Source organism: Rhinatrema bivittatum, chromosome 1 (assembly GCF_901001135.1).
Source record: "Rhinatrema bivittatum chromosome 1, aRhiBiv1.1, whole genome shotgun sequence".
Taxonomy (NCBI): Eukaryota; Metazoa; Chordata; class Amphibia; order Gymnophiona; family Rhinatrematidae; genus Rhinatrema; species Rhinatrema bivittatum.
In genome coordinates this window covers 363,388,221-363,402,421 of record NC_042615.1, presented here as the reverse complement: position 1 = coordinate 363,402,421, position 14,201 = coordinate 363,388,221, and positions in this window count along the sequence as shown.

The window sequence follows — 14,201 nt, the reverse complement described above, 5'->3', positions numbered from 1 at the left end:
AGGCTCCTCATTTTGCTGCAACATCTCTGCTGCTGCTGCTGCTGCTGCACAGCTATGTGGCTCACTGATTAACTGTTTGAACTGTGTGGCATTCTGCATCTCTGGAGCCTCGTGCATTTCAACAACTTCTGCGTGAACCATGGCTGGGAAAGGCATCAGCAGCAGAATAGTGCCGCCCCTCTTTTTCTCTGCGCTCCCCAGGCTACGTGACCCGGGCAGTCACCTAAGCCTGTCCATATCTTGTGCAACAGCCCTGCAGCTACTCACCATCCCAGCTGCCTCTTTTTATTAATTAAAGGCCAATCCCTACAGTAGGGCAGGTAACATACAGTGTGCCTTCTCATTTAGGGAGAAGAGTGCCAACTATTAATGGTATACTTAGATTTACTGAAAATATCAAAATAAAGAGGTGTAGGGACACCAAGATCAGCCAAAACTAATTTTTATTTTTAAAAAAATGGTGTCAGAGCAATTAACGGTCTAAGAATTTTAATCCACTATGTCTTGCCCACAATGGGCTTCAAACAGTATCATCATTAAAGCACTGAAATGACCAAATCATGTATCATAACTCTTATTATAATATGTAAAAAAAATCTTTTAATTCTCAAAATTTATTTTCTCAAATTAGCTACTACACTATACTTCACCTTAGTATGAAAAATAAAAACTCTCACAACAACCCTGTACAATTATGTTTCTCGAAAAAGTCTCATCGGAACCATTATGTGGTTTTTAAATGGCTGCTGAAAAATACTTAGCTAAAATTAGTAGACGATGAAACAAATACCAAACGACCCAACATGGCCCATGTTTTGGCATAAAAATGCCTTCTTCAGGGGTTCATTGACACATTATCTGAAAAAACTAAATAATATTAATCAAACACAATTTAAAAGAATTATTTATATACACAGTATACTAGTCACACACACCATTGTTATGCAAACACATAGCACCAGAAGGCAAACAGCTCACACCAAACTTGAACTACTCCGTATTTGAAAATCAAACCACCAATCAGCTTCTCAAATGCAATGACATCAATGAATCAACACCCAAACCACCTCCTAAAAAACTGACCAATCAATTTCTCTATTCAAACCATTAAGCTCAACTGTATCAAAATAAATCCATTTCTGTCCTGCCCTTAACATTAAATCAAAACTCCCCCTTGCAAACTCTGCTTAAGTTGTTCTATTACAACAAATTTAAGATCCACAAATTATATGCACTAGCAATGCAATGCTGAACTAAAGGAGGGCCTCCATACATCCACAATTAATAGCACCTCGGTGTTCAATCATAACGAATGCGCAAAGTGTGTTTGGTTTTCCCAATATACAAAAGATGGCAAGGACACCATATAAAATAAATAACATCAACAGAGGCACAGGTAGTATTTTGTCACAACTGAAACCCTTTGATCTAGAAAAAGGTAAAACTGTTCCAGAAAATGACTTATGACAGACAGAATAATGATCACATAAAAACCTGATTGTGCATCTCCCTCAGCAAAAGTGCTACCTTCTTGATATTCACAATGAACAGTCTGATCTTTTATATTCCGACCATGTCGGAAAGCAAACATGGGTCCAATTTAAAAAATCTTATGTAGACTTAATATATGCGAGTATCTTCTTATGCTCTGCCACACTAGAAAAACTTGTGGAGAATAAGGGAGTACACAAGTTAATCCTGGTGTTTTCCTCTGTCTTTGATGATTTAAAAAAAAAAAAAAAAGTGAATCACCATTCACCCATCAGGCCCTTTTGTATGCTCTCTTTAAAATATAAAGCGGATAACCACGATTTGCAAATTTCTTTATCATCTCTTTAGCTCTCACTTTATACTCCTGTATATTGGAGCATAGCCTTCTCAAGCGAAAAACTTGTCCAACTGGCAAATTTTCATGAAGATGACATGGATGACATCTATCAAACCGAAGCAGAGTGCTCCTATCTGTAGGCTTCCGATGGATGGTTAACTCAAAACCAAATTTCTGTATTTTAATAAAAATATCCAGTATGGCAAACCTAAGGCACTGAAACTGGAAGTAAAGCTTAAATTCACATGACACATATTCATCCACTGAACTAAGGCATTAAATATGATTTCATCCCCATCCCAAATAATCAGAATATCATCAATGAATCATCTCCGAAGTTTTTTGTTTTGTAGAGCCACTGTTGTTCAAAATGCCCCATATAATGGGGCAGGCCAAGATGACTGCATAGCAGAGGTATTGTCCGTTTGCTCTCCCTGCCTTTCTGTTTCTTCATAACAAGGTAGAGAGAAAGGGCGACCAAAATGCTAAAGGGGATGTAACAGCTCCCCTATGAGGAAAGACTAGAGGTTAGGGCAGTTCAGCTTGGAGAAGAGATGGCTAAGGGGGGATATGATAGAGGTCTTTAAAATCATGAGAGGTCTAGAACGGGTAGATGTGAATCGGTTATTTACTCTTTTGGATAATAGAAGGACTAGGGCGCACTCCATGAAGTTAGCAAGTAGCACATTTAAAACTAATCAGAGAAAATTATTTTTCACTCAATGCACAATTAAGCTCTGGAATTTGTTGCCAGGGATTGTGGTTACTGCAGTTAGGGGTAGATTTTAAAAGAAGTGTGCGGGCGTACATGTGAGCTGGGGCTAGTTCAGGATACAGGTCACCTTTTCTGGATCCATGCTGAAGCCAACATGAGAGACTGTATATCCCAGAAAAGATAAACTTTCTTTTTAAAAGATGCATTTCTCCAGCTTAGCGAACAGCTTATTGGCCCATAGAAGTTGAAGAACTTGACTGACATCTCGGCGACGGGACTGAAGATCCTTAGAAAAGATAAGAATATCATTCAAGTAAATCACCACACTGATATACAAAAGATCCCTGAAGACCTCATTCATCATATTTTGAAATACAATAGGAGCATTACACAAGCCAAAGAGCATGACAAGATATTCATAGTGGCTATCCCTCTTATTGAAGGCGGTCTTCCATTCATCACCAGGCTGGATACGAATAAGGTTGTAAGCTCCCCAAAGATCTAGCTTTGTAAAAATCTTAGCTCCTTAGAGCCGGCCTAAAGTTCAGAAATAAGCAGCAGAGGGTAGTGATCCTTTTTATTTATCACATTTAGACCGTGGTAGTCAATACATGGCCGTAGCATGCCGTTCTTCTTGGCCACAAAGAAGAATCCAGCCCCCATTGGGGATGTGGAGGGCTAGATGAATCCTCTCTCAAGATTTTCTTGGATATATTGAGTCATGGCCTTACTCTCAGGAAGGGACAGGGAGTACACCCTCCCTTGTGGCGTAGTAGTACTAGGTAGTAGATTAATAACAGAGTCAAAGGTACGATGCTCTGGTAAAGTCTCCACCTTCCTTTTGAAAAACACATCTGCATAAGCAGCATACTATGGTGGTAATACTAAGGATGTTGAGGCTAGAGGAATCAGTGAAGGAGGGTTGACCTGGAGAAGGCATGTTCTACAGCAGCACAGGCCCCAACTGGTCAATTGAAGGGTTCCCCAGTCAATAGTGGGAGAGTGAAGCTGTAGCCAGGGCATTCCCAAAACGATGGGATAGACTGCTTTTTCAATGAAAAAAGTTAACTCCTCTATATGCAAAACATTGGTACAAAGTCTTAAAGGTACAGTGGTCCATGGTGATTCGACTAGGAAGATGTTCTCCGTAAATGGAGGAAATAGTTAAAGGTGGATCCCTGGAAACCATAAGCAGGTTTAGATGGGAAACTAGGTCCCTCAGGATGAAGTTTCCCCCATCATCGGAGTCTATTAATGTAAGAGTGAGGAATTCAAGCTGCTCTGAGATGATTGCTACAGGCAGAATAAGTTGGGGAGCGGGAGTGGCGTAGCCTAGGTTCATCTCCCTGCTATCTCCTAGGCTTGGAAGTTTCCCTGTTTCACAGGACATTGCACTAGTAGATGACCCTTCCCAGCGCAATAGAAACAAAGTCCTTGGGTGCGTTGTGTATGCTTCTCTTCGGGCATAAGGCGGCTCCATCCCAATTGCATAGGTTCATCAGATTGTGAAGAACTGGGTTCTGTAGCTGAGCTCAAAATCAGGGGATGAGAGAATGCTGGGACGAGCATGACCTACCATTGTGAAGTCCGTAATTCCCGGGACCATTGCTGGAGATGGCGGTCGATCTTCCCAGTGAGGTCAATGAGGGCATCAAGAGACTCTGGAAGCTCCCTTGCTGCCAATTCATCCTTTATTCGCGGGGATAGCCCTTCCAAAAAATGCTCTGAAGACTGTCCTCCTGCCAGTCTAATTCAGTAGCCAGTGTCCGGAACTCGATAACATAGTCCATCAGTGGCCTAGCACCTTGTCGGAGATGCAATAACTCGGATCCAGCAGTGGTCAGCCTACCAGGCTCATCAAATACTTGCTTGAAGGTTTGAAAAAACCATTGTAGATCCTGAAGGAGAACGTCTCCTCGTTTCCATAAGGGGGAGGCCTAGGCCAACGCCTTTCCATCAAGAAGGGAGAGGATGAAAGTTGTTTTATTGGTGTAGTTGGAAAATTGCGCCGGTTGTAAAGTAAAATGCAGGAAACATTGGTTCAAGAAACCCCGACACTGTCTGGGATCCCCCAGAAGATAGAGCTTGGTTGAGGTAGACGCGGGAACAAGAATCTCAGGAGGTGCCGGACTAGCTGTGGTGGTTGCATCCAGTCGGGTGATGAGGCATTTCATCTTATCTACCAACAACTCCAGCAAGTACTGCTGCTGTTGAATTTTCTGAGCCAAGCCTGGAATAGCCTGGAACCCTGAGAGGTCCGCTGGGTCTACGGCCTCAGCAAACTGGTCTGAGACAAGACTGATACTATCTGAAGGAAGGAGCCTTGCAGGTTCTCATTGTCGGTTGGCAGAACTGGTCAGCATGGAGACCCATCAGAACCTTCATCAATACCAGCCCTCATTCCCCACAGGTTGAGCCCTTGGATACCAGGAGCAGGTCTCCAGAGAAGATATACTCCACGAAGGGCGCTGGTGAGAGCCGAATGAGAGGCTCTCACCAGCAGGTGGCAATCCAATGAAATCCAGAAACGTATCTGGTCAGGGCAGGTGGCAATCCAACAAAGTCCAGAAACGTACCAGGAGACAGGCAGGCAGCAATTCAACAAAGTCCAGAAGCATACCAGAAGTCAGGGCAGGCTACAATCCAATGGAGTTCAGAACAATCCAAGCCAAGGCCAAAGAAGCAATCCAGAAGGAGACAGTGTCAGGCAACTCGCTACTCACAAGGAGCTCGACCTGTGCTGAGGTGCGGTGAGGCACTGCAGGCAGGAGCAGGTTTAAATAGGCAGAAGGCTGATGTCATCAGAGGGAGCTGTGGGATCTTTTCCCGCCATGGTCCCTTTAAGATCTGTGAAGAGGTGCGTGCGCGTGCTTGTGCTTAGGGAGTTGCTGGTGGGGCTGGGCGTCGGTGGCATGAGCTGCGGCTCCGGGCTGCAAGAGAGTTCATCGTTAGTGGCGGCTACCTGCCGCTGCAAGAGGGGTAGGGGCAGTGCCGGGTAAGTGTGACGGGCTGCGGAACGCCGCGCACAACAGAAATGGCTGTCTAGAACATGGGTGGGCAATTCTTGTCCCCAAGGGTCGCAAACCCAGTCGGGTTTTCAGGATATCCCTAATGAATATGCATGAAATAGATTTGCATGCGACTGAGGCAGAGTGCATGAAAATCTCTCTCATGCATATTCATTAGGGATATCCTGAAAACCCGACTGGGTTTGCGGCCCTTGGGGACAAGAATTGCCCACCCCTGGTCTAGAGCATCACAGGTTTAGGGACAGCCTCCTAGTACTTCCACCAACCCTGATTGCAATCTGACCCTACTGCTTCTGCTCCTTTGGCCTGCACAAGCTAGACCTCCGCTGCTCTGCCTCCAAAGAAGAAGACCCGGCTGGCATGGCCTACAGGAGCAGAAGCAGCAGTGGCAGGGGCCGGCCCATGCACCCAAAGAAGCAGTAATAGTTGAACACGCAGGGCCAGAAGCAAGGAGGCGGAGCAGCATGACGGCCATTTGGCTCACAGAAGCAGCCTTTCTTGCACATCTGGAAGAAGGAGGCAGTGAGGAAGAGCAGGGTTCATGGTGCCTGAAAAAAAAGCAACATTGGTTGGACTCAATGCAGCCTCCTGAAAAATATAGGATTATGGAGGCGGAGCACTATCAAATGGGATGCGTAGTTCAAAAGAGCAGAAACAACAACTGTCCACCGGGCTGCGTAGCTGAAGGCAGAAGCTGCATCGCCCCCTCAAGAGAGAGATGTCCCAGTGGTGGAGGGTGCCCAAGGAGGAGGCGGCAGTGCTGCCATTTGTTCTGGAAGGAAAGAAGTGTGTGTGTGTGTGTGTGTGTATCTGTAAGAATGAGCATGTGTGTGGGCATGTGCATGAATGAGCATATTTTGGCGTGTGTGTGAGCATGCGTGTGAATGAATGTAAGTATGTTGAGTATGTTTGTGAAGGAGGAGCATATGTGGGCATGTGTGCAGAGAGGTTGGACCAGCTTTTCTTGCCCCGGGACAGATATACAGAATTACACCCCACTCCCCTGCTCTGACACAGCGATATCTCCTTTAGCAATAAAGGCACAGCTGTCCTTACAGTGTTGGCAGTTTCAGCATCCGCGCTCTCTCTCCCCTCGCCTACTCAGGACCTCCCTCTTTCTCTTTTCCATCCCATGCCCAACAAATCCTCTCTCTTCCCCTCCCTCCCCTATATCCCCCTCTCCCCTCACTTCTCTGAGCCCTGGATCCTCCTATTTCTCCTCCACACCTTGACCTGCATCCTCCCAATCCATTCTGTGTTACCCTCTTTCTACCCCCGCTCCTTGCCCAGTGATGGTGAACCTTTTAGGATTGGCATGTAAAAAATTTGGAAAATGCCTAACTAGGCTCTGCTGGTGTCCGTCCCCCCCCCCCCCCCCCCCCCCCCCCACACACACACACACACAAACAAATCAGACAATTCTTTACATATTCATTTATTTATAAAAATACAATCCCATCATATCTGGTGCTATGCATTTATGTAAAAAATGTCAAATTATTTCAAAAATGAAAAATGAGTAAAACAAACTAATAACGAAGAAAACATTCATTATTAAAAACAGTTTCATACAGCACATTAATTAAACAGGATGAAAACAGCAATTACGCAGACATACCACACATGCACCCTTGCACCCACGGCACACTCCCACTCTCTCTCCTCTTATGTAGCTCTAAATATTATTTTTTAAAAATGTACTTACATTGGGGGTCAGGAGGGATCAAGGCAGGGCTACCAGCTAGTGTGGGATGAAGTAGGCAGAAAGGCTTGATTGCAGGGTGGGTGGGAAAGAGTTATTTTTTGCCACAGCCCCAATATAAGGGCCCCCCCCACTGCAAAAATCAGCAGGAGGTCTGCTGTTGCCTCCCACAGCAGAAAGAGAGAGACCGGGCTAGTATGAGGGAAGGCCGTGGGAGCGTTTCCTACCACTGTGCCACTGTGGTGGTGTGTGGAGGACAGAGCAGTAATGCTGCGGAGGTGGGGAGGGGAAAGAAAAAACAAAAAAAAAAATGCAGACACTGTGGCAGCTGCGGGGGGGGGGGGGGGGGGGAGGGCGGACTGAAGAGAAGCAGAAGCCTATGAAGCTGTGGGAAAAGCAAGAGAAATGAGCAGAGAACCTCGAGGGAGCCTCCCGCTATACCACAGCTGCTGTGGGGCCTAGTGTTGACCACAACAGCTTACAGGGGGCCTATAATTTTGTCGGGTGTTGGAGCACTTTGGTGTGTTACCCAAAATGTCGTGGTTTGTCACCTTTTGCCATTATTGCCCTAGGTCTTCCTCTTTCTCCACCCCCCACTACTTGTCTTACATCCCCCTTTCACCTTCGCCCAACCTCTGCACAGCAGCAGAAACCCCCCTCTCTTTTAGCACCACCAGTCTACTGCACAGCAGCAGTCCCTTCTTTGGCTCCCCTCTTTACCCCTGCCAAGTGACAGCCCCCTTTCCTCTCCCTCTCCTCCTTCCTATATTCCTCGGCCTGCAATGCTGTAGATCTTTCTACAGTGGCAGCAGCAATAGCTGAAGAAACTTAAATTCAACACAGGGTCAAGGAGACCCAAGGCAGCCTCTTTCTCCTACACAAGCTTATTCATTGCAGTATCCTGAAAGCAAGAATGGTTGGGGGTCCCCCAGAACAGATTTAGTAACCACTTTCCTAGGTCCTTCAGCCTTGCACACCCTCAAATAATTTTCAGGCTCTCAGGTTCCCCCTGAGTCTTTATAATTAAACTCAACTATTATTATGTCCCCACTATAAACCTTCCCAGAACAATCCTGTAAAATCACATAACTGGATATCATACTTTTACATATTATATTTGCTTTGCAAAATATACATTTCAGAAATCATGTCACAGTCTCATGAATACGTGTTTTGTGATTTTTGGAAACAGACTGCAAAAGAAAAAAGAAAGAGCCCAAGAAATTCCTAAATTTATCAATTAAAAGATATTCATACTACACTGGCTGAAGATAATCTCTGAAATGGCTGGCTGAGCTGAACTGCAATTTTTTTCCATTTAGCACTCATCAAAGGAAAAACAAAATTATGTTGTCACTTCAGTTACAGTGACACAAAGTCCCTCAATTATCAGGCACTTTATGAACATAAGAACTTAAGAATTGCCATACTGGGTCAGACCAAGGATCCATCAAGCCCAGTATCCTGTTTCCAGCAGTGGCCAATCCAAGTCACAAGTACCCAAACATTAAATAAATATCAGCTACTATTGCTTATTAATTAATAGCAGTTTATGGATTTTTCCTCTAGGAACTTATCCAAACATTTTTTTTAAATTAAAATTTTATTGAGCATTTCAAAAACAAATACCATGAACAAAAGAATTGCATAATTTGCATGCAATACTTTTTTGTAACTCCTATCTTTTCCCCCCACCCACCTTCTACCGTAACAAAGAAGTGTCTACACATAAAGGAAAAGAAAGACCTTACATGGCCCAAATGGTTGTTAAACAGCAGGTATAAATATTAACAGCATCTAGATCAATAAAAGGAGAAGATAAGTCATTGCCCTGGCGTACCAATTATAAGTTAGCAATTATTAACAGCATAAGATAAAACAAAGGAAAAATAAGGATACAGGTACTAGTACTACCATTCGAAAGGCGTCAACTGTCGCTTCCCTCCAGCATATTGCATCTTACTCTTTGTCCTTTAGCCATTTATCATAAGAGCCCCACACCAAATGAAAAGGTTTCAAGCGGTCTTGTCTGACAGCAGAAAGACATTCTAACTGATAGTAGCCAAATAACCCGTGAATTACTTGAGATATGTGGGGAACTTGACTTTGCTTCTAAAAGGTTCTATCTCCATACAAGCAGCTATAAATACCTGCTGCAGAAAATGCTGTGACGATTTGTTCAGATTGGCCAAAGGGAGATTTAATAAGGCATGGCATGGCTTTACTTCAAGGGGTTCTTTAAGGATCCGCGATAGACAATCTGTAATTGTCATCCAGAAATTTTGTAGTTTCTCGCATTGCCACCAAACATGGATAAAAGAGCCTATGCCCCACAATTTCTCCAACAGGTATCCGGTATGGAGGGAATTAAACGGTGCAAATATGCTGGGGTCATTGCCACCAATAGAGCATTTTATAACAATTTTCCTGCAGATTAGCTGAGATAGAACATTTACAAGCTGATGTTATGGAGTCTCAGTTTAGTGGACCCTTGGGCCGACCTGCAGGAGACTGGGAAAGGTGGTCAATGTTTTTAGTATGTGGCAGGTCGGGAGGCAGATGTTCAGGCAGGACGTAGAGCTGCTCTTCATCCTGGAAGCTGGTGCTCCCCCGGGAGGAGCCCAACTGCTGGGACTTAGGTGGCTTCACCCTTGGAAGCCGAAGCCCCCCCGGGAGGAGCCCGTAGGGGCCCTGCCGCTGGGACTTAGGCGGTAGTGGATCAAGACTGGAAATTGTAACTAGACTAGGACAGTAGGTCAGTACTGTAACGGGGTTCGGATTCTGGAACCAGGCAAGAACTGTAGCAAGACTCAGGTACTGGAACCAGGCAGGAACTGTAGCAAAACTCGGGTACTGGAACCAGGCAAGAACTGTAGCAAGACTCGGGAACTGGAACCAGGCAGGAACTGTAGCAGGCAAGCAGGAACCAGGCAGGTACTGTAGCAGGCAAGCAGGAACCAAGCAGGCACTGTAGCTGACAAGCAGGAACCAAGCAGGCACTCTAGCTGGCAAGGAGGAACCAAGCAGGCACTGCAGCTGACAAGCAGGAACCAAGCAGGCACTCTAGCTGGCAAGGAGGAACCAAGCAGGCACTGCAGCTGACAAGCAGGAACCAAGCAGGCACTGTAGCTGGCAAACAGGAACCACGCAGGCACTGTAGCTGACAAGCAGGAACCAAGTGAGCACTGTAGCTGGCAAGCAGGAACCAAGTGAGCACAGTAGCAGGCAAGCAGGAACCAGGCAAGTACTGTAGCAGGCAGGCAGGAACGAAGCGATAGCAAAGTAGGAAGCTCCGGGGCACAGCGCAACAGGGATCCGGTAGGTAAGCCCGTTGCAAGGCAAAGATTGGGTGGCCGCGGCCGGCTTATCAAGGCCGCGGCGTCTGACGTCAGGAATTGGGCGGAGTCACCACTGGCGGGAAACGACCTAGAAAAGCCCCCAAGTGGCGCGCGCACGCGCCTAGAGGCAGGGCGTCCATGGAAAGCTTCCCGGCAGCGCGGCCCTCGCCGGGACGCCACCGAACAGGACAGGAACTAGGCCAGTGCAAGCGGGAACAGGTCCAGAAACACGGAGGTAAGGGTCTGGTCTCAGCGCTCGCGGCCAGAACCGCAACACAGTGTGCTGCAGCAGTCAAAAAAGCAAACAGAATGTTGGGAATTATTAGAAAGGGAAAGGTGAATAAAACGGAAAATGTCATAACGCCTCTGTATCGCTCCATGGTGAGACCCCACCTTGAATACTGTGTACAATTCTGGTCGCCGCATCTCAAAAAAGATATAATTGCGATGGAGAAGGTACAGAGAAGGGCTACCAAAATTATAAGGGGAATGGAACAACTCCCCTATGAGGAAAGACTAAAGAGGTTAGGACTTTTCAGCTTGGAGAAGAGACGACTGAGGGGGGATATGATAGAGATGTTTAAAATCATGAGAGGTCTAGAACGGGTAGATGTGAATCGGTTATTTACTCTTTCGGATAATAGAAAGACTAGGGGACGCTCCATGAAGTTAGCATGGGGCACATTTAAAACTAATCGGAGAAAGTTCTTTTTTACTTAACGCACAATTAAACTCTGGAATTTGTTGCCAGAGGATGTGGTTAGTGCAGTTAGTATAGCTGTGTATAAAAAAGGATTGGATAAGTTCTTGGAGGAGAAGTCCATTACCTGCTATTAAGTTCACTTAGAGAATAGCCACTGCTATTACTAGCAATGGTAACATGGAATAGACTTAGTTTTTGGGTACTTGCCAGGTTCTTATGGCCTGGATTGGCCACTGTTGGAAACAGGATGCTGGGCTTGATGGACCCTTGGTCTGACCCAGTATGGCATTTTCTTATGTTCTTATGGAAGCTTCCAGGAAGAGAAGATTGCATCATAGAGTCATCTGGAAACCTTTCTTATCAGAAATGCCAAGGGACTAGATAAAAAATTTGCAGATGGTTTAGTAACGTTATTAAGTTTGCTTTCCTCCAATCATTTCTGTGTTGCTACTCAGTCTTATACTTTTGTTTGTTATTTATGATTATTATGACAAGTACCAATTGCACAGGAGGGGGGGAGGTGGGAGGGGTTAGAGTCACCAATATGATATGATATGATCAATATGTTGACTAGGAATCTCAACTGTTGTGTATTGATAATGTGTTATTGAATGATTTCTTGATGTGTACTCATGGTGAAAAAAGTTCAATAAAAAAGACTAAAAAAAAAAAACAACTCTTGATAAGGTGTGGGGAATTTCTGAATTTAAGTTAAAAGGCTGATTAATTTTTTTATTATTTTTTTTTCAGTGTGAAAGTGTCACCTGCCTATAAATTAAAGGATAAGCTAGGGGTGGGAGGGGAAATGCAAACACACAAACTTCTGTTTTTTGCCTGCCTTTCTGACCATTATTTAATTCAAAACACACAAACTTCTGTTTTTTGCCTGCCTTTCTGACTACTATTTAATGCAAAACACACAAACTTCTGGTTTTTGCCTGCCTTTCTGACTACTATTTAATACAAAACACACAAACTTCTGGTTTTTGCCTGCCTTTCTGACTACTATTTAATACAAAACACACAAAACTCCCTGTTTTACCTGCCCTCTGACTAGCTATTCAATACAGACACACAAACACATTAAATAATATACCCCAATAGTTTTACTTCCCCCCAATACTTTTAAGTTTTAAAAATTTTCCCAAGCAGTACTTACTGATACTTTTTAGCCACCAGCAAGGTGATCTTCTTTACTCATTGCCCCCCCTATGATTAAGTAACTCACAAACCCTGCAAAAAGTCACTCAGAACCTACATAGCAAGCCTGCCAATACCAAAACAGCACAATCTCCCAGAACTGAAACAGCGTCATCCCTATACGAAAAGGCATCACTGCAAATCTGCCACCTGGCCCTATAAAACCAATACACCTTCTAGTGGGGAAAATGGAAGAAGCTGGACTACTACAGATCCTATACTGAACCTACATGCTTCGCCTCCATCACACAGACCCTCACCAAATACAGAATAAGGGATCACAAATTAGAAAAAGAAATATGCAGGTAAAAACGAATTTCTTCTTTGTTCTGCAATCCTCTCCAGACCCCTCCCCCCTTTCTATTCCCTGCAGATAGGAAGGGGGGGGGGGGAGGAGAGAAACAAATGAGGACAAGGGGCTGGATTAGGGAAGGTTCTTATTTGCTTTGCATTGGGCTCTATACCATGCTCACATCCACTCCAGTTCTTTGCATGTTACATGGAAGGGGAGCAGCTGGAGTAGGAAGCAGAGGGCTGATCTCTGTGGCCTGAGATTTTCGGTACTGGCCAATAGAGTCATCAGGGCAGAGCCTTGTGTGCTTATGCCCAGAAATAAAAGCAGCCTTGCTGATGAAACCCCCTTGGGCTTGATCCCCAAGGCAGCCACCACCCTCAACCCTCCCCCCCAGTCCTGCCTCTACAAATGTATGTCTGAATATATGTGTGTGAAGGAGCATATGTGGGCATGTATATGTGTGAATGTGTTTATGGGCATATGTGTAAATGAGCATACGTGTGTGTGCATGTGTGAGCATACATGTTAGAAAATAGGCGTATGTGAAAAACAGAGGAGATAGTATTTGGCTTCCTCCTCCTCCACCGTCTCTACCCCCCCCCCCCCCCCCCCCACACACAAATTTGTATTTTAATAATATACAAATAATAATTCATGACAATCTCAGGGTGACTAGAAATCTAAAGTTTCCAGGTTTGGAAAGTGGGGGATTTTCTATCTTTATTAGTTTTAATTATTGAGTGTTATTTGATGTGTCTGCTTTTTAAAATGTTATTGGTGTTTGGGAAATTTTAAATGATTTTACGTAAGCTTTTAATTATTGAATGTTCTGTTCATCAACTGTTTTGAAATACATTATATCTCATTAGTATGGTTTCACTATTATGATTGATGTTTCGTATTTCTTGATTTTGTTTGATGTTTGATGAGTAATGGCAATAGTTCTGTTTTTCCATTGTTTACTGCATACACAATCTGTCTTCTTGTGATTTCCAGTTTAGTTTTTTTTGTCTGCACATTTCTGATCATGATTTCTTTATGTATTTGATGAGGGTCTGTTTGTGTTTTGCATGAGTGACCGAAGTGAGGTATTCTACTGGCGTGTACTTTCTATGTACGGATCTATAGAAGCCTGGCTTGTTCTGTTTTCCTGATAGGAGATGTGATGGTGTTGCGGTCCTGGCTGCGAGCACCGCGATCAGGCCCTTACCTCCTTGTTCCCGGACTTGCTCCCGCAAAAGGCCTCAAGCCCTAGCTTGCGGCCTTTTGGCGGCATCCCCGCCGGGCTGCGCCGCCGTGAAGGTGCCTGAGGACGCCCTGCTCCACTGGATGGCCGGCGCCATCTTTAAAAATGGCGCGGGCCATCCAGTGCTCCTACCATGTGACAGGGG